Here is a 20,741-nt window from a genome sequence, read left to right as displayed (position 1 = left end):
CTGTGTGCCTGGCACTGTTATTCTAGGCACTGAGAGGTACAAGAGTGAGCAGGTAGACAAAGTGTGGCTATAAGAGAGCCTACATTCCATGGGCAAACAAATACAGAAATGGCAAAATACCAAATAGTGCCAAGTACTATGCAAAGAACCAAGTAGGGGGGATGTGACAGAGAGTAACTGGCAGCTACTTTATTTGGGTGTCCAGAAAGCCCTCTCTGAGGAAATGATACTGACTTTGAGATCTGAATGATGTCAGGGAGGCAGCCACATGCAAATCTGGTGAGGGGGGGTGGTCAGCATTCCAGGCACAGTTGGCTCAAAGGCCCTAAGGCAGCACTGACTGGGCACACCAGGCTGTAGTTTAGTGTCAACAGAGAGAAGTAGGAGATGACTTCTCAGAGAAACATAGTGAAGCCAAATCTGGCCTCTGTACCCTGACACCGTGTTAATTCTCAGAGACAGAGTTTTGGGTGAAGTAGAAAAGAATAGCTTTATTGCTTTGCCAGGCAATGGGGGCCACAGTGGGCTAATGCCCTCAAAACCGTGTGTCCCAACCTGTAGGGAGGAGCGAGAAGTTTTATAGCAGTGGTTCAAAGAGGGCGTGATCAGTTCGTGAACATTCTTCTGATTGGTAGGCGGTGAGTTAATTGGGAGTCAGTATCATCAACCTTTTGGGTCCAGCAGGTCTGGGGTCTAAGTGTTTGTGGGCAGCACACCATTAACTTCTCCCACCTGGTGAGGGTTTCAGTATCTGCGAAACAGCTCAAAGGTATTGTTCTGTATATCTCTTGAGGGGCAACCAGGACCCTGCCCGAAGGCTACACTATTGTTTCTTTTGACTGTTCCTCCCTTTTCTCGGTTTCCCCTCCCTTCCGTGATTAGCAACTGTTTGAACCTGCTTGTTGGAACTCAGGGAAGGTCATGGAGGCTGAATGAAGCCTATTCCTGTAATCAAGAAATGGGGAACACAGAACGGCTTTTGTGCCCAGGAGCCCTACAGGGTCCTGCTCAGTATCGATAGGAGTCAGACACAAGGAATTTGGAATTTATCCTAGGTGTATTGGTAAATCATTGGAAGGTTTTAAGCAGGGAAAAGATTTTATCAACGTACCACTGAAAAAGATCACTCTGCTTTGCAGAAGATGGATTGTATAAGGATAAAGTGTAAGAAAAGAGGTCAGTTAGGAATCTGCTACTATCACCACCATGAAAGTCTGTAGTGGCGTAGATCAGCATGGGGGCAGTGGAGGTGGAAAGAAGCAGATGCACGCAGAATTTATTTTGGGGCTAGAAATAACAGAAGTAGTTATGTCCATGTGAGTAAAGTGAGAGAAAGAAGGAATGAGAGGTGATTCTTAGAGCTTGGGGTTGAACAACGTAATGGTGCTATATACTAAGACAAGGAAGACTGGAAGGCAGGCAGTTTTGGGGAGGCAAATAAATGTTCAATGTGAAGTACACGGGTTTGGAAGGAAAAAGAATCAATGTTCAGTTCAAAGTACACAGGTGATGCCAATTAAGATGGCAAATAAGCATTTGTTTATGGAGTTGGAGGACCAAGGACACCCACTGTATGTGTGGCAGAGTTATTGCTCACTGTATATCTGTGTGCTTTTCTATATTTTCAACCGCTTTGTATTTTGGTGAGGGTCATGTGATCAGTCTAACCAATGGGCTATGTCACTTTGGGCTGAAGCACAGAAGAGGGAATTTGAAGTTCTCTCTGACCACTCCTTCTGCTATTATAGCAACCAGCAATGTTCCAGATGGAGAGCCCTTTTCAGCCTGGGTCCCTGAGTGGGTTATGTGAAGCAGAGTCACTGTTTGCTCTGCTAACCCATGTTGGTCGTACAGGATGAGATATAAACTTTTTTGTGTTAAGCTACTGAGGTTTGGGGGTTCATACGTTACTGTAGCACAACTTAGCATATACTGACTACTATAGCCAGAGAAATAGATTTAGGCACCTTCAGTAAAAAGGTAACCTCCTGAGGGACTTCCCTGGTGGTGCAGTGGTTGAGAATCCACCTGCCAATGCAGGGGACACGGGTTTGAGCCCTGGTCCGGTAAGATCCCACATGCCACATAGCAACTAAGCCTGTGCACCACAACTACTGAGCCTGCGCTCTAGAGTTGTGTGCTACAACTACTGAAGCTTGCACGCCTAGAGCCCGTGCTGTGCGACAAGAGAAGCCACCGCAATGAGAAGCCCACACACCGCAACGAAGAGTAGCCCCCTGCTCGATGCAACTAGAGAGAAGTCCGGGCGCAGCAACGAAGACCCAACTCAGCCACAAAATAAATAAATAAATAAATAAGGGTAGAAAGATAACTACCTGAAATCATGGGAGTGGACATATTCAATTAAGGAGAAAGTGTAGTTGGAGAGGAAAAGGGAGCCCAGTCTGGAACTTTAATATGCTCTAAAACACAGGAGTTAGGTGAAAGAGGAAAGCCAGGATTATGTGGTACCTAGGAAGCTAAGAGAAGAAATGAACTGTAAAAATGGCATCTTAGAGTTCAAATCCTGAGTATTTGTGCAGAAGGAGGAGTGATTTTGCAGCATGTATGGACATTGCAATGGCAGTTATGTTTACCCTAGATTGTTGGTTGTGAGAGAGAGCCTGTGCTGTGATTTTTTAGAATGAAGTCATGAATGGAGCAGAGCACACTATAAAAATGCTACAGTTGTAAATTATTTCAAGCCAGCAGGTCACAAAATCTGAGGAATTTTTCCTTTCTTTCTCCTGTGGCTCTGATTTTGGTCCAGATAGATCCAACCTGGGAAGCTGTTCCTGACTCACCCAACCCTAGGTTACATGCTACTCCTGGAGGTTTCCACCATATCCATGTGTTGCCTCTAAAGCTTGTTCTATTGCAACTTAAGGGTCTGTTTCCTCGGATAATCATCTCCTCCAGGACTCTTCCCAGCACTTACAATGGTATCTACCACAAAGAAGATTCTCAGTCACTGTTTGTTCAATGAATGAACAGTCTTGCCTGGGCCCTGGCAAGATCACCTCCCACAAACGTAAGGTGATAAGGGTCCTTGTTGTCACAAACATAAGGTGATAAGTGTTTCTCTTAACATCACATGACCAAAGGAAGCCTAAGTACTTACTGAGTGCCTGCAGTATACCAGAAGTTCTACATCGAAGAGAAGAAAGGAAGTATCTGTCTGAGCCTCTACTCTTAAGGAAGAATGATGCAGCTGAGAGGACTAGGCTATGGCTTATAAAAGCATTAGAGAACAGTATGAGATGGTGTACAGTTAATTGAAAAACTGAATGGCGCAGACAGTGAGCATTATAAGAGTTTGGTAAGGGAGGAAATAGATAAATGTGAAATGAAATTAGATCTAGGAACATTTCTTAGGGGAGGTCAGACCTGCAAGGCTGGGGAGGGAGACATGGAGAGGTCTTGAATCAGAGCTTCATAGACTGTGAAGGGGCAAGTGAGGAGACCCCTGAAACATGGTTGGAAAGGTAGGGTAGAGCCACAGTGGGAAGGATTTCAAAAGTCAGCAGACGTAGTTTATGGCATTCATTTATTCTTTCATTCATGAAATATCTATTGAGTGCCCACCATGTGCCAGGCACTATTGTTAAGTAGGGGGTGTGTGCCTAGACCCTGACCTTATGGGGCTTACATTCTTCATGAGAGGATAGATAATAAATATTGAAACAACTATGTAGCAAAATTTCACATTGTGATAAGTGCTATGAAGCACAGTAAGGCAGGATAAGGAGATACAGAGAAGTGCAACATGCCGTTTTCTTTCTGTAGTGGAGGGTCAGGGAAGGCTTTTCTGAGGAGCTGATGCTTATTTATCTATTTATTTTTATTTACATCTTTATTGGAGTATAATTGCTTTACACTGTTGTGTTAGTTTCTGCTGTACAACAAAGTGAATCAGCTATACATATACATATATCCCCATATCCCCTCCCTCTTGCGTCTCCCTCCCACCCCGCCATCCCACCCCTCTAGGTGGTCACAAAGCACCGAGCTGATGTCCCTGTGCTATGCGGCTGCTTCCCACTAGCTAGCTATTTGACATTTGCTGGTGTATATGTGTCCATGCCACTCTCTCACTTCGTCCCCCCCCCCAACCCTTGTCAAGTTCATTCTCTACATCTGCGTCTTTATTCCTGCCCTGCCACTAGGTTCATCAGAACCATTCTTTTACATTCCATATATATGTGTTAGCATACGGTATTTGTCTTTCTCTTTCTGACGTACTTCACTCTGTATGACAGACTCTGGGTCCATCCACCTCACTACAAATAACTCAGTTTCATTTCTTTTTATGGCTGAGTGATATTCCATTGTCTGTATGTGCCCCATCTTCTTTATCCATTCCTCTGTCGATGGACATCCAGTTTGGAGCTGATATTTATGAAGGGACTAAGTGACAAGATGAAGAGAATAGTAGGTTCCTGGGAATCAAAGTGATATGACAAAGAGTATTTCAGGAAGATAACACGTAATATGGAGAAAGTGGAGAATCAGTGAGGTCGCACCAAGAAAAATAGCAGAATTAGAATCTAAGACGAATATGCTAGAAAGTTTTGGTTATGAAGTTTCTGTTGTATAAATTTTTTCAACATCGTATGTACTGGGGATTTTTTGTTTCCTAGGTAATTGGGTATTATAGGTTAAATGAGTAAGAAATGAGAAAAACCTCTTCTCTTTGTTCCACACCATATACCACACTCATGAACACGAGCTTGCAATCTGTTGGCTATATTGTCATTTTCCGATGTTTTCTATCCTTTCTACCTGTAAAGGGACCTGCTGCCCATCAGATAGGCTGGCGTCCTTGGAAAACAGAAAAATAGAAGATAGAGGCTCTCTTGCCCATCTCATCAGAGTTAGGCCTGTGAGTATTGTGTGGCTTTGTGCCCAGTAGAAGAGATTAGAGTTGCCAAATCTTTGGATAATAACAAGCTTTAGTCTACATAACACCTGGTCTTTACAAACCAAGTCATTTTGAATGTGATCCAAGTTGTCACTCCGGGGGTTTTATTATTTCCAAATTAATGAGAGTCGTTTCTTATATATATGGAGGTTGCCTGCACATGTTCTCTTGTTTAGTGTAGACTGAGTGACTGCCTCTCTGATATGGCTTTGGCTTGGTGATGTTAGAGAGCTGTGGGGAAGAGGGTATCATCCATCACACCCTAGATCTCTTGGTCAGTAAATATTATTGGAGGCTGAGCAGCAAAATAGAGAATTCAGATGACACTGGGCACAGAGGGAGGATTCTAGGACAGGGCTCAGAAGCGAAGGTCCCAGAGCTGGCCAAATGGGGGGCGGTCATCGCTATTCATCCCACCCACACTACAGACATGTGACAAGAAAACAGACCCAGGGTCCAATGACTGAAGTTAGGATTTTGGATCCTGAGGTAAACGATTGGATGCCAGCCTTGGGGAGAGGTGGGAAGGCAGAGCAGAAGTGAAGAGATGGACAAGCCTTTCAAATACCCCTCTGCCTGTGCCGTTCTCTCCATTTCCATTAAACCACCCCCATCTTTTGACTGGATGACTGTTCCACTCTTGCTGCTTTGTGTCTGCAAAGAATGCATGTGATCTTTTAAAGGTCTAAATCAGATCATATCACTCACAGAGTTAAAACTGTCCACTGGCTTACAGGACCAGCAAGCTTTGTTCTCACCCTGCCCCTCTGCCCCCTGTCATGAGATTCTCCCCCAAGGTCACTAGTCTGCAGCTCTTTTAGGTCCTAATGAGTTCTTTGTGTGCCAAGCTCTTCAAGCCACAGGATCTTTGGTCATGGTATCTCTCTTTTCTCCCCTCTTGGCTGATATCTACTTACATGAGATGCAGTGTATCTTAGGGGTTAAAAATGTACACAGTACAGCCTGCCTGGCCAAATCCTAGCTTTTCTGCTCATCAGCCACGTGCCTTTGAATAGAAATTGCTTAAACTCTCTGTCTCTACTATAAAATGAACATGATCACAGGGCCTACCTTATGGGCTAGTTATGAGGATTAAGTAGTACATGTAAAGGACTTAGCTCATGTCTCGTATCTAGAAAAATTTCAATAAATGTTATTTACCTCTTATTATCCCTTGGGTGTCAGACTAAACGTCGTTTCCTCTGAGAGATCCCATCTGAGCCTCATCCTTCCTTTCTGTTCCCCTCTACTGCATCCTTTTTCACAAAACTTGTTTCTTTCATTTCATTTTATTTTATTTTTTGGCCACTCTGTGCGGCTTTCGAGATCTTAGTTCCCCGACCAGGAGACCAGGGATTGAACCTGTGCCCCCCGCAGTGGAAGCATGGAGTCTTAACCACTGGACCACCAGGGAAGTCCTATTTTATATGTTTATAACCATTTGTATGCCTGTTTGTTTATTGTCTGATGTCCCTATCGGATTGTAAACTCTATGAGGGGAAGGACTCAGCCCACTGTATCACCAAACAACCAACATGTACAGTGCCAGAGACATAGTAGGCACTCAATAAATATCTTGCTGAATGAATGACTGAAGCTCATGTCTCAGGGCTAACTAGGTTTGTGAATGCTCAGTGTCTACTGGCAACGTGGTGCCTCTGAGGGACTGAGCCGGGCCAGAAGCCAGTGGAGTTCCACTCCATTGCTTTTCAATGCATTGTCTTTACATTGTATTTTAAGATATTGACACATCAAAATCAAATTACTGGACCCAGCTCAAAACTTACATTTGTATGCCAAGATTAAATGCTTTTTTTTTGGCAGAAAAAAATGTCCCGATTTGCCATAGAACATCTAACCTGGAATTGGCCTGGATGAATTGTGTAAAGAAGAGAATCACGGTTCCTCCCCTTTCCCCTTCTGGTTTTGCCTCCCAAGGTGACTGAACATTTGACACAATTCATTGCTTCCATAGATGGGCTAATGTAGACCTGGGCAGGGACTTCCTGGGCGGTGAGCCCAAGATACTGGCTCAGGCTTGCATTTCTTTCTCCGATTTAAAATTGGGCTGCTTTATCTACGTGTCTTCTTTATCCCTTATTTGTTTAATGCCAATGCTTGTCTATTCTATTTACACAGCACTTTCCCATCCAAGCTTATTAGACTGTACGGAGAAGATAGTGTTCAGAAAAAAAACAATGAGAAATACACACAAACCTGAAAATGAACTCCAACGATATTTGGATAGGATAGGGTTGCTTTCCTCTGTGGCCCCCCGTTGGTTCTCACCAGGGACTTGGTCCCAAGAGACCTTCTCCTCCTACCTCCTCTCCTCTTCTACTGTTCTCTTGTTTCATTTCATCCTCCCTGGAAGCCTGGAGGGGATTGGAGCCTTTGGCATCTGTGTTTGTGGAGCTCTGGGAATGTATAATCTCCAGTTTATTTTCCTTGTTGGAATATTGATCTATTCCTTACACATAATAATGACACCTATTTTTCAAGGCTACCTTTTTCCAAATCCTTTCTTTGGTCGTTCCCTCCAAACCCCACCCCCAATCTTCACTGAAAACATCTTTCCCTCCCTAGATTAACCTTCTAATGTTTCTAACCTAATCTAGATTTTGAGGGATGTGCTTTCGTTAAGGACCAAAAGCTGACTATCTTGGCAAGAAACTCATATTAGTAAAATGTGTATTTAAAATATAAATTGAGAATATGAGCTAGAAATGGTTGCTTTTTCCTTCTACCAGGTTTGTATGCAATTGAATAATGTTAGAGACAGTTTAGGCACCTTATAGTATTTAACTATACTGAGATACCTGCTGTTGGCATAGTGCCTTAATAAAAAGTGACTATTTTGTAGTCTGAAGGAGTCAGTAAGCTAACAAAAGGTAGCAATGCTTGAAATTCATCGCTCTTTGTATTTTAGAAATAATTTAGATTTTATTCTTATGAATTGCTTATTTTTGATTAAGAAGCCCAGTGGATAGGACACGATTGCCATACAGGTATTCTCTCTTATATTGTGGTCAAAAACCAGGAGACCAAATGCATGTAGTGTAACAGAGGAAGAACATTGTGCCTTAAGAATCAAAATCTTCTTAGGATTACCATAGTGATCACTGACATAGAGCAGGGGGTTAATGAGAACGGGCTAGCATATTAAATTAAAATGCACATTGAAATCAAATTGCTAGCCTAAAAGAAAAACATACGTATCGCTGCCTCTGAAGAGGGAGGAGAATACATAACTATAAAAACATGCATAAATGACATACTCAGAAGTGGGTCCTTGATGGCCTCTTTCCACAAGGATTGCAAACACGGATCTTTCTACCATATGGATGTGTGCATGGGATGTGGTCTGAAAATGCTGCGCTGACTCTGGAAAGACTGAAATCTGGGAAGCCAGGATGTAACAGTCCTGGAAAACAGAAATGTTTTTCCTTGCCTGTTGTTCCTGAAGTTACTTAAATGCGACTTGTTGGCTATTGATTTGTATATATTGAGATTACGATAAAACATGATAGACCCGTTTCTCTTTCCCCAGGCTCACAGGATTGGCATCTTATTTCTGGGGAGTAATAAATCATGGTCTTGGATTTGGGGAAATATTCTAGGATCTGGATGGCCGCTGATTTAAGACAGTGGTGTCAGAAAGAAAGGCACAGCCCAGAGTGTGATGCCAGTGTCCACCGGGAGAATAGCAGTTGCTGTTTAAAATATTAAGTAAGGCGTGTTCCCTTTCCCACTTACAGAGTCCAGTCTCACAGGAAGATGGATCAGAACCTTCATCATCATATTCACGTTTCCCTTTCCCAGTGGCACTTGCATTCTTTTAATTTTACTCCCTTTGACAACCCTAGGTGCTCTGTTTATCTCTTAAATCTAATTTGTGCTATGACATCAAGCTTCAATTTTCTCAGGATTGTTTTGCTTCTTTTTAAGCACCCATGGTGTGCCAAGCATTGGATAAAATGGAAAAGATACAATCCCTGCTGTTGCTGGGTTCACACATTTAAAGAGACATGACAGGCAAAATATCCTGTAATTGGCAATAAGTAGTCCTCATGTTCTTTCCCTGTTGAAGAAACTTCATCTCTCTGCACAAGCCTAAGAAGTTCCGTAGATCAAAGGTGTCAAAAACTAGGAGGGTTTGGAACAGTGTCAGGGAGTAAGCGAAGGACTCTCAGAGCTGTGACTGCTCCAGCCTGCCCACGTGTTCTCTGCACTCCTGCCTCACCTGGGCGGACTTGACTCTCACCTTCTCCCCGGCCACCGTAACCCACCACCCAGTTGCCATAGACGCTCCACCCCATACGACAGCACGCCCCTCGCCCTGCCTCCGGAGCCCCAGGACACAAACCCTTCAAAAAAGAGGCGGGAGCTAGGGGTTTTCCCAGGCTCTGGTCTGGGTGGGCAGAGAGCCTCTGGGAGCCCCTCCATGGGGGGATGTCCAGGCAGGTACGGACCCAGCTCGGGGCGCTCCCCAGGAGTCACCCCCAATTTTCCCTTTTTCTCTTCTCCACATGTCCCGCTAGGATCTTCTTTGTCTTTCCCCCTGTAACACTGAAGCCCTCTCGTGCCCGGGGGGCTATCGGGCCGGGCGGGCGGGATGGCTCTGCCTGTGAGTGTGTTTGTGGGTGTTTGCGCGCGCGCGTGTGAGTGTTGGCGAGGTGTTTGGGGTTATAAACGGGGAGTAAATCACCCCCCACTTTCTCTGTCTCCTTCTCCCCTATCACTTCTTAGATCCCCGAGGTGCAAAGCGCTCGCCTGTCCGCGGCGAGCCGAGGCTTGGGTACCCTGGGCTCAGGCCGGCAGGGGACCCCGAAGATTCAAAGTTGCGGAAAACAGTCTCGGGGAGCGGAGGAGGCGAGCTTGAGGCCAGCGCGCCCGTGACTCTCGTCTGCGGGTGCGGGCTGAGCTGAGGTTCTGGTGGGTGCGCCCGTCGGGAGAAGGGGAGGAGGAAGAAGGAAGGGGAGGTGGGGAGCAGCTGCCGCGGGCGGCGAGGCGCAAGGTGGCTCCCGGCGGCCCGCGCCCCGAGGCTCCCGGGGACGCACCAGGCGGCCAATGGCAGCGCTGAGGTGTACAGCAGATGGCGTTCGACTGCGCCGTGCCTTCCTCCTCCTCTTCCTTCGGTGCTGAGGAGCCAGAGTCGCCGCCGAGGAGCCAGACGCTGGAATGGGTGGTCTCCCGACACACACCACCATCTTTCTTGCGCTTGGGAAGCTCGGGGCTCGGCGGCTCCCGGAGGCTGTGCCGGCGAAGGAGGCGGCGGCTTGGGCAAGGCGGGTGAGTGTGGCCGCACTGCGCCCCGAGCTGGGGATGCCAGGCACCCGGTTCTCGAGGTGGCAGCGGCCCGGGGCGGGGAGCGCGCCACGGGCACAGACTTTGCTTTTTCCTTCCCGGGCAGCCTCCTTCTCCCCTTCTCCCGGCCAGACACTGGAACTTGCAGGCGGAGCTTCCCGGACGCCTCTGCCTTGAGGCTGCGGGAAGGGCGAGCTGCCAGGGGCGCAGCGTGTGGAGACCCCAGGGTTGGGAAGGCGGAGGTACCCCATGCAGAGACTTGGGCGCAGACCGCAGGCAACAGGACCGAGGCGTGGAAATGGGGCGGCAGGAGCTCTCTTGCCTCCCCTTCCAGCTTGCTTTGGGGAGTACTGATGAAGGGAGCCAAGGGCCCCCAGTCCTGCGCGGGGAGCCCCAGGATCGGAGGGCGGGGAGTTCTGCGGGCTTTGCAAACAGGTTGACTGAGGGTTCCCTTTCGCAAGGCTGACTGCGAAATCTGCGCGTGGGCGTTCAGTGCCCTGGGAGGATAGCCGAGCAAGCCAAGAAGTTTTGCAGCTTCCTCTGATTTATCAGCGGAGTGTCAGGAGGCTGCAGCAACAGTTAACACGTCCAGTGTCCCTGCAGGGGGCGAGGGGCCAGCTGGGGAGAATGGGTCTTGTGGGTCTGGCGTGACATCACACGGTTTATCTAGAGAAAACTGGGAACTGGCCTTGAGAGTGAGGGGCAACGAAGACGACACGAGTAAATTTCTAAAGCATCACCCATATGCTCCTGTCACCTTTCCCTTCCAACACCTCCTGTAGTATGAAAGTTATTTGAATATGCAAACGAACCCTCCGCTTTTTGCAGTCCACGTAGTTTGAGTCTTGAAGTTGGAAAGCTTGGAGGGGGGGGTGTTTGGGGAGGGGGCGTTAAGCTTTCTCAATCTCTTAAATACGAGGGAAAAAAACTTTATTTCTAGGAAGGGTGGGTGATCTAATGGTACTTTTTCCTGGAATTATTCTGAGCATCCCTTAAGAGCTATTGTAATTCAGTTCCTTTTGGTCAAGGTGGAATTGACTAAGATCATGGTACTTTGGCGTGTTCTATGGGAGACGCCAGGGTTCTTTGGTGCTCTGTTCCTTGCCAGGGTGGTCTGCTGGTAGTCTGCCGTTTCCCACCTTTACAGTGCATTTGTGCTCTTGTAAATGACAACCTGACTGGAGGAGCCTTCTTGGTGTTTTTCAGGAGTGCACCTGTGGGTGCTGTGTTATCATGGAAATGGTAAGCCATGCAGGCAGGGTGCATGCCAGCCAGGTTGTGGTGTGTGTGTGTGTGTGTGTGTGTGTGTGTGTGTGTACACGTGCACTTGTGCATCTGGAGTTTCCTTTTGCCAGGCAATCTTTGGATGTCTCCGAGGACAGTAATGGTTTCTTGGGTAACTGGGAGGTAGTGCTCTCCAGGGAAGCCTTTTTGCATTCTGGACTGTATTTCAGCTATTGGTTAAGGCTTCATGAAAGCCACTTAGGATGTTCCTAACCAAATCAAGAAGTCCTATCCAGTGGTAAGGGAAAAGCTTATATATTTGTGGGTTGAAAGCTATATAAAGTACCTGTCATGAGGCTTCACTTTGATGCACTGCTGTTTTTAACCGTGACGCCATTAAAACTAGCAGTCTTCTTTTTAAACTTAATATAGCCAGTTCTCTACTTTCTGTGGGTAGATGAGCCAACTGGGTAGATTGGAAGATGCCTGCTGGGAGTTGGGGACTGGAAACTCTTCTGCATGCAAATTTAAGTGGAAAAGAATTATGAAGATAATTCTCATGACCCTGTAACAACATATGCAGATACAATTGTTGACTTAAAAAATGTGGGATAGTCTTGTTCATTAGCACAGGCAGTTCCAGTGGCTCTGAACACCTACAAACCATTTAGGCTTCTGAAGACTTGAGAGTAACCCATGGTGGGGTCTTGGAGATACATAGCCCACAGAAGGACTGCCTACTGCTGATAGACTTTGATAGTCCATTTTGAGGGTCTATAACAAGTGGGCTTACTTTATAACTACCTTAATATTTAAATCAATACTTGAAAAATTATCTTTACAGTGTTTCTTAGTCCTCAGCACCCCCACCATTATTTTTAATAAAAGTTGTTGCTTATTAAATAGTTGAAGGGCTAAGAAACAGAAAGACTGTGAGATGGGCAGACAATAATTCCTGATGATAAAAGCAGTATAAACACAGCCTCCACTTTTGAGGATTGACATTAATAAAATGGCAGCCAAAGGTACCTTTCTGTTCTGTGCTGAGTGTGCCTTTTGAGAAAGACAAGGTAAAGAATTAGAGAAAAATGGTACTGCTAAAATGTACTCAATGCTTCATCAGAAAGGCTATTAGGGACCTCGTCTACTTGCTGCAGATCCTGTTTCTAAAGGAGTAATTCTTTCATTAATATTTGTTTTAAAAGAGTTTGTCCTTAAATAACAGACTGAATGAGCAGAATAAAAAGACAGGAGCTATAAGTGGGTGGAAGAGGAGTGTCCAAACAACAACAAAATTCCAAGGCATGTAACGCATTTTAACTGTATTTCACAAACTGAAGCTGCAGTCATTTGATTCCTTCAAAGAAAAAAAAATCTTGCTCAGACGGCAGTTTTGCTGTGCTGCACACCTTTATAAAGATTAGGCAGGAAAGTAATAACATCGTTGCAAAACTCTGGATAGAATGATGAAGAAGAGTTGACTGGTCCTGTTAAGAGCCCAGATGACAAATGATACAATATGTTAAGCACATGATCAAGACAAACAGAAGATTCTAAGTAGTGACAACTATGCTACTTGGCGGAGAGAAACACAGCACAGCTCCAGAGACCCTCTCCAGGTGAAGTACAAAGGCTGGGTTTTTGACTAACTAAAGGGTATTACAGTATCAGAAACTATTGACGTAAGTGCTTTATGTTTTTAAAAGAAGACATTTTTTTCCCAGGATATAACTATGAAAGAAGCAGCTGCATTCCCGTTAACACCAGGTAGCTTCCCAAATATAACACAGGTCCTTGATTTAGCGCTGTTAACAGGATTAATATTGAAGTGGTAATTAACACAAACCTGTGAAAGTAGAGGATTTTAAACTCCACTTTTAATTCTAGAAATTGTAGAGATTGTGAGTTCGAGGGGGATCAGTGTTTTGCAGATGCGAAGTCTGCGGCAGCCTTGTTCCAAGATGATAAACATTGCATTCACCCTTTACAGTTTTCCATTAGTTGGGATTGTTTTGTTGATGTTTCGACTAGCATTTTCATGGATGGTTATTCATAAGAGCTAACAGTAGCTATTGATGAAAGCAAGCCAGAGAGGATTAGGTGCAGTTCCCTTCAGCTTGTATGTAGCTTCTGACTGAGGAGGAAATAGGGATCACAGTCCTTGAATCCTAGGATTACACTTTCATCCAGAGCCATGTTGTCTGGAGTGGGCCAGGTGAACAAAATATAGATACTTAGTTATTTCCATCCCTTGTAGTCCACCCATGATTGATTATGAGCATTCTCTAGCTACTAGATCAAGCAATCCATTTGAAGGGGAATATAGAATATTAGTGAAATCCACTTACTCCATGTCTTTTGGCTGACTTTTGAAACCGATATTGGAGATGCTGTAGAATAGATTTCCACTGCCGGTCAGGGCTCAGGCTTATTGCAGGGAAGGAGGGTTCAACCCAAGCTCGGTTTATAAGCTGAACAATTAAGTCATCCAGCACCTATAAGAACTACTGTATTTCAAGAGTATGTATTTGCTCTTGTGATGAAAATCACACAGTGCATTTGACAGCTATTCATCCTCACTTTTGGCCATTAGGTAATTTTGCAATTTTTTTTCCTGTGATGTAGGAGTTTGTAGACTTTTTTGAAATTAAAAAAAAAAGAAGAGGTCTTTCTATCAGAAAAGGTTGGACATTGACCTAGATGTGAGGATCAGTGAGAATGTGGAAATATTCCCTATGTGGAATAAAGGCTGTCACTGTGGAACTTGGGTATTTTGCAGCAAGGGACGTGCTGCTTGCTTTTGATTTTGCCTTTCTAGGCATATTTTAATTATGAGCCTCTTGTAATTAAATATGCTGCCGCTAAAAACAGAATCCTAAGTAACTAATGCACAAACGGTCCTTCCCTGCCTGACTGGAGAGCAGCTCTGCTGCGTTCCACTTGTCTGCATGAGGGTTCACTGCAGATTTGTGCCCTAGTGTTACGTTAGTGAACAGCTCATTACTTAACTGAAAGAATCACAATGTTGGAAGAAGCTCTCAGCTTCATGGCAGTCAGGCACCATTGCCTTGGTCCTAGACTGTAGTTTTGGAGTAACGCAGATTTGAATTTATCTTTTCTCAGGTGGTGATTTTTAAAACCATAGCATGTACTACACATAAATGAAAGATTTTAATTATAGTAAGACTAAGGCTTGCAGTAATCTCTGCTTGTGGAGTTGGCTCCTGGGCACTCCTCTATTGATTTCTGCCTTTTGTGCTTACTTTAGACATGTTCTGGGTGATTTGGCTACTGATACAGCCAAATATTTTACTGGTTGTAAAATATTTAAATACTTCTGTACCAGTAGGTAAACACGTGCTGGTCTAAGCCCCCTGAAGGCCCTCCTACCACCTTGGTCCTGTGGCCACTCCCCTGACACCTCTTAGATCATCTATTGTTAGAGCCACTGAGACAGTCACGACTTGTTTTGGCAAGAGGGCCTGGGGACCCGCCCCGGGGATGTTGCTAGAGCCTGTTCTGATTGGTTGGTGCTTCAGCCCTACCACTTGGTAAATATTTCTGGTATCATCCCTTGATATGTTTACTCATAACACGAATGAATGCAACCGTTGGCATTATCAAGTAGTTGAACGTGAAATCTGTTTAAGTGTATATTTTCATTTTTATATGTCTAACATTTATATCTGTTAAAAACACTTAACTATTATTATTTGCACATACTTCTATGACCAAAGATCCCAAAGTACCTAGACCCCTTTTAGTTATCAATTCCTATGAAGCCACTCTACCTTCCATTTAATGTGTCCCCCCGGGCCTCCACCAAACATAACTAGGCTTACTAACTCAGACTCTTGGTAAGGGGCAGAGCCAGATTTCTAACCCAGGTCATCTGCTACAGCTGTACATCCTTCCACCCCACAGCTGTCTCACACCACTTAATTAAAATATATATATGTATGTATGTGGGAGTAGTTCAACAAGGCTTTTTTCTTTTGGGGGAAAAAGTAATTATTTTTTCCATCTCCATTTCTGGTCTTCAGATTTAATTTATTTTGTATCGACTTCCATTCATTTTTGTGACTGTCTTGTTAATGGGGCTTCATTTCACCATAATTAACCCATTCCATGAGCTGGAATATCTTCCGGCCAATCGGGGAGAGGAAAGGGATGGTGACGACCTTGCAGACTCTATAAGGAGAATTCTTTGGTGCTTTCTTCTGGATCTCTTCTAGCTAAAATGAAACAGTGCTAAATGGGCCCTGAAAAACACAGCTTAAGTTATGCTTCTTTTGTGAACAGAAAAAATAGTGATCCGGGTCCTACATCACATAGACTCTTGCCAGCCATTAATTTTCTATTACCCACCTTGTGCTCTCAGGCCTGTCTCCCTTAAGTCACCCATAAGACCCACCGTGATTTCCAAAGGCCCCAGATGTTGCTTTTTCCACCACCAGCTCCCAGTTATCCAGATTTTAGTCAAGATCCAGTTTTAATTATACTTCCACCGAGCTTTCTCTGATTATGCCAATTCACAAAGCCCTCTTTCTGTCCAAACAACTCAGGTGGTAAATTCTTATTTTAATGTTTGATTGAATCTATTGTCTTATTAGCATCTACTTGTGCAGTTCTGATAGTAAAGGACTGGAAAGGGCACCACTGTCTACCGAGGGTTCTGGAACGTGTTAGAGAGGAGAGAGGGATGGAGAGCAGGGTGACAATAGCCCTTTGAGGGTCTCTGGGGCAAGGCTTAACAGTATCTGGGAGGGCGACAAGAGTGACTGCTAATTATTGCTTCTCTATGACATGCTGCATACCAGGCCAGGTGCATTAGAATCAGCATGTTTAAACTTCATAATAATGTTGCAAAGTGGTGTCTGTTATTTAGCCTCATTTTTCATACTAGGAAAGGGAGGCTGAGGGACCTTAGGCACATGGTGTAAGGCCAGGGCAGCCGGTAAACCACAGGGCCAAGATTCGCATCCCCGTCTTTTGGTCTGCAAGACCCATTTTGCTTCTGATACGCTAGACTGCCCTAGAGCCCGATGTTTGGGTCAGCAAGTTTAATCTTAACCTCTACGGGAATGCAAAAGTGCATACACACACACACACTCACTCACACTCACCTACTGCCAGAGCCTACACATGTGATGGATGGAGACGACCAGGAAGAGCACTGCTGAGTCACCTCTATGTGGAGGTAGACGTGTCCTCAGGAAATAGGAAAAGCCTGCAGTTTCATTTGGTGCAGATCCTATGCGTGAAGATTATAGTGTCTTAGAATTTGTAAAGAGCTTGAAACATTCGTATGTAAAAGTGTGGGCTTCCTGAGGAAACATGGAAGATTCTGAAAATCCAGGCATGCTTAGGAAAGCCACATCATATTCCTTCTCATTAATGGTTTATCATTAAGACAGAATGGTTGTGCCGAATATGCAAATCATTAACTTTTGAAATCAGCACAAAGAGCAGGAAAAAGGGGAAAACAAGTCTTCAGATGTCAGTGCAGGTAGATTGGCAGTGGCCTTGGTCACTCTCGTGATTGGGCTGAGCCATCTGGTCAGGTGTCTGTCCTCTTTTCTCCACTTTCCCACTGCAAAGTGTAATTGGTCAAAAGGGACAACTTTGCTAAGAAGAGAAGGGTGGCTCTTCGGTGAAGCATGTATGATGAATCACATTTTTGAAGATCTGTTTCTCAAAAGGGTTTTGCTGGGTCAGCATGAGGTCTCTTCACATGAACTTCCGTGGGAATGTACAGTATCCCCATTTCCAATACCAAAGTCTTTCAACAATTTCTGTAGAAATATAGTGTTGAAATATGACCAGTTTCTCTCTGCCTCTGGCACAATCGTATATAAAGAAGCTCAGAAGATTCAAAGAGAGATATTTACTCACTCCAGGAATAAACTTTTTCACATTCAGAGAAGTCCAGGAATGACATAGGCTGTCTCAAGAAAATGTGGGTTCCCTATCTTTGGGGGTTTTCAAACAGAACTAGCAGCTACATGTCACCATATTCTGCAGAGAGGACACGTGCATGGGATATTAATAACAGATTTATTGAGTATATACTGTCGACTGAAAAAAAAAATACACAACGTGAGAGTTGTGAGTTAAGTTTTATTTGGGGCAAAATGAGGACTATAGCCCAGGAGACAGTGTCTCAGATAGCTGAGGTACGCGCTCCAAAGAGGTAGCGGGGGAAGGTCAGTGTTATATATAATTTTACTGAAAGGGGGTACCTGCATTCAAGCACACGTTTTTTTTGTTTGTTTGTTTGTCTCTTTGCGGTACGCGGGCCTCTCACTGTTGTGGCGTCTCCCGTTGCGGAGCATAGGCTCCGGACGCGCAGGCTCAGCGGCCATGGCTCACGGGCCCAGCCGCTCCGCGGCATGTGGGATCTACCCGGACCGGGGCACGAACCCGCGTGCCCTGCATCGGCAGGCAGACTCCCAACCACTGCGCCACCAGGGAAGCCCCAAGCACACGTTTTGACAGAGGCTTGCTGCTGGTCATGAGAAGCAGATGTCACTGTTAATGATTTTAGCGCTTTTCTAGATATGAGGAGATGCAAGAATTTGGGCTCATAAAATCTTCTCTGGAAGATGTCTAACTATCTGAAGGCCTGTTTTGCCAGTTTTTCCCAGAGCACAGAGTGCCTCATTCCTGATCTCCACCCTGAACTCCTTTCAGGGTGTGTTGAAGGTCCATGGCTACAGTGGCTAGTGACCTAATCCTTGTAGAGGCAGACGGCAAGTGACAATTCTTAGTTGGCGATAGATACTACGTGCCAGATACTGTTCTACATATATTAATTTATGAAATCCTCTCAAAAATCTTAGAGTTGATTGTTTAATCATTATTCCCATCTTATAGATGCATAAACAGTAAGTGACTTGCTCCAGGTCAGAATCTGCACTCGGGCAGTCTGATTCTAGAGCAGCGCTTTTCGATAGAAATAGAATGCATACCACAAAAACAGTTCCCACATGCAGTCATACATTTTCTAGTAGCCACGTTAAAAAGGAAAAAAAGAAGGATCGAAGTTTACTTTAATAATGTATTTTATTAACTTAATATATTTAGAATATTAGTTCAAAATATATCAATTACAAGAAAATTATTAATGAGATGTTTTAGATCTTGGTTGTACCAAGCCTTTGAAGTCCAGTCTGTAACTTGCACTTATAAGCACATCTCAACTAGCCGCGTTTCCAGTACTCAGTAGCCACACTTGGCTGGGGCTGCCATCTGGGACATGACTAGAGCTCGTGCTATGAACAGTCCCACTCTACCGCTGTCTGTTGGCTGCCAAGTTTCCTTCCAAGGCACACACCACCGGTCTGCATATGTGAGGCCATTCAGCTCGTTATTGACTTTGCCGTTAAATGCCGGCATGAATCATCTCTTGAAAAAAACCAACTTAAAACACTTCCATGACTTCTCTCAGGAACCTGTTTACTTTTAAAACCTGTAAGGTAGGAAGATTTCTCTGTATTTCATCTGTCAAAAAGTAAATCCCATATGCCTTTCGCTGGTGACAATGGAGCATAGCTGGATTGCTTCAACTTTACAACCATTCATATGCATGATTAAGTCACCTCTCCTTTCTTGTGTCCAGGCTAAACAATCCCAGTTTCTTTTGCTGTTTCTTATTAATGTTTTTTTTGCTTTTATTGGTTTTCTGGTGTATCTGTGTAGCCTGATGCGTATGAAATGGGCATAGTCAAGGATCTCCTTATCTCTAGTAAGAATGAGAAGGGAGAAAATCACCTTTAACGAAGAAGAGTGAACTTAACCAGTTTTTCTCATTTACATTTGATGTGTGTTTCTCAGTCCTCTTTTACTACATTCTTATGATTCCTGAAGTCAAAAATGACATGCGGCCCACCAAAGTGATATTTCTGATCAAATCATAGTAATTTCGGGTAGGTTTGATGCATGGCTTGGCAGGTAGCATTCTTCTCAGTGATCTGAAGGGCTTTTCTCAAGTTGAATTTCTGACAGTAACCGACCCTCTGGGCTGTGGCATGCTTCAGTTGAAAAATCAGAATGTGACATGCCTTTCATTGCATGGCACATATAGAAACAAGTCTTGTGTATCTTCTGTTACTGCAACTTCTATTCGGCTGCACATGAGAGTGTGAAACGTTTTAATAATTCCAAGTCTCTTTTGCGGGGGGAGCATATTTTATGGGTAGCTTAAATCTGACTTGAGTTGCTTATTAAAAGAAAAATATTAAGAACAAGGCTGCAATTGGAAAGAAAGAAAAATTCTAAACTTCATAGGGAGGAATTTCCTTGTGGAGATAGACTCTAAGGATATGTCATCTAATTTTATGTGCATGACTATTAGATATTTCATTTGGATTATAGAGCTGGTAGAATTAAAACATAATGCTTGTGGACATAATATATCCCCCGTGCAGCACATATTTTTTCTTTTTTTAACTAAGCAGTCTTTACACAGCAAGACAAACCAGTGGAAAATGCAACATGCATTTGTTTGTGAGCTATATGACTAAACTCAGCGTATTTATTGAGCACCTGCTGTGTCCATGGCACAGAGTGGATAAAAGCAAATAGAGGAGAACAGCCTCGATTTCCAGGAATTTGAAGTCTAACCGGTGAGATGTGACACACACGTCCTTTGCCCTTGGCAAAGCCAAATTACCCTTTTTATATACGGCTAGCTCTCTTACTAAGTATGAGCTATAAAAATGTGGAGAATGCATCTTACTCATATTTTTATTTTCAGCACCTTGCCAAGAATAACTGCGACAGGTGTATGCTGGATTAAATGAAAGTGGTACGTTAATTTTCTTTATATTGTGAATTAAAGTATAGCTATAATGCCATATTTATATTGGGACCATTTCTATAAAAGTCTCGTTTTAAATAATGAAGACAAATCAAGGCTAATCCCAATTCCTTTGCTACTCCTCTAGCTGGATCTGCTCTGCTGAATCCAGTTGGTGACTTCTGACAGCTCTGCTGCACTTGAAAAAGATGGTCTTAACCTGATGGAAGTGTGAGGCCTCTTGTCTCAGCATGCCAGGGTCGTATCATGATTTAACCTCAGTCACAGACTCTTTCAGTATACGAGAAAAGATGCTATTGTGTTCTGAGGATGAACCTTGACATTCAATCATGTTACGTAATTCTTGGAAGTATGCACACAAGAGGTTGGGTAAAAATGTGCTTACATGTGCCTGCATAGGGTTTTCAATGACCGGTGAAGAATATAGGGCTAAGCAATACCAGGAGACCACTTACTATTTGTGAACGA

General features: G+C 44.2%; 1 protein-coding gene across 2 annotated transcripts in view; it reads left to right on the top strand.

Annotated features, from left to right (window-relative positions):
* THSD7B (thrombospondin type 1 domain containing 7B) overlaps positions 1–20,741 on the top strand; it is a 975,661-nt gene that overhangs the window by 95,710 nt on the left and 859,210 nt on the right. Inside the window, exon 1 of one of the 2 annotated variants that reach the window (XM_029224674.1) lies at positions 10,060–10,213. The exons of the other annotated variant lie outside the window; for it this stretch is intronic. The gene's annotated coding sequence lies outside the window, so the exon portion shown is untranslated. Of the gene's footprint in view, positions 1–10,059; positions 10,214–20,741 lie in introns of those variants that run through there. 2 annotated transcript variants of the gene reach the window in all.

The sequence above is a fragment of the Monodon monoceros genome, unplaced genomic scaffold (genome assembly GCF_005190385.1).
Source record: "Monodon monoceros isolate NGI ecotype Baffin Bay Population unplaced genomic scaffold, NGI_Narwhal_1 Super_Scaffold_16, whole genome shotgun sequence".
In the NCBI taxonomy this organism is placed as follows: Eukaryota; Metazoa; Chordata; class Mammalia; order Artiodactyla; family Monodontidae; genus Monodon; species Monodon monoceros.
The sequence above is the reverse complement of the archived record's forward strand: the minus strand, read 5'-3'. Positions and strand labels throughout refer to the sequence as shown.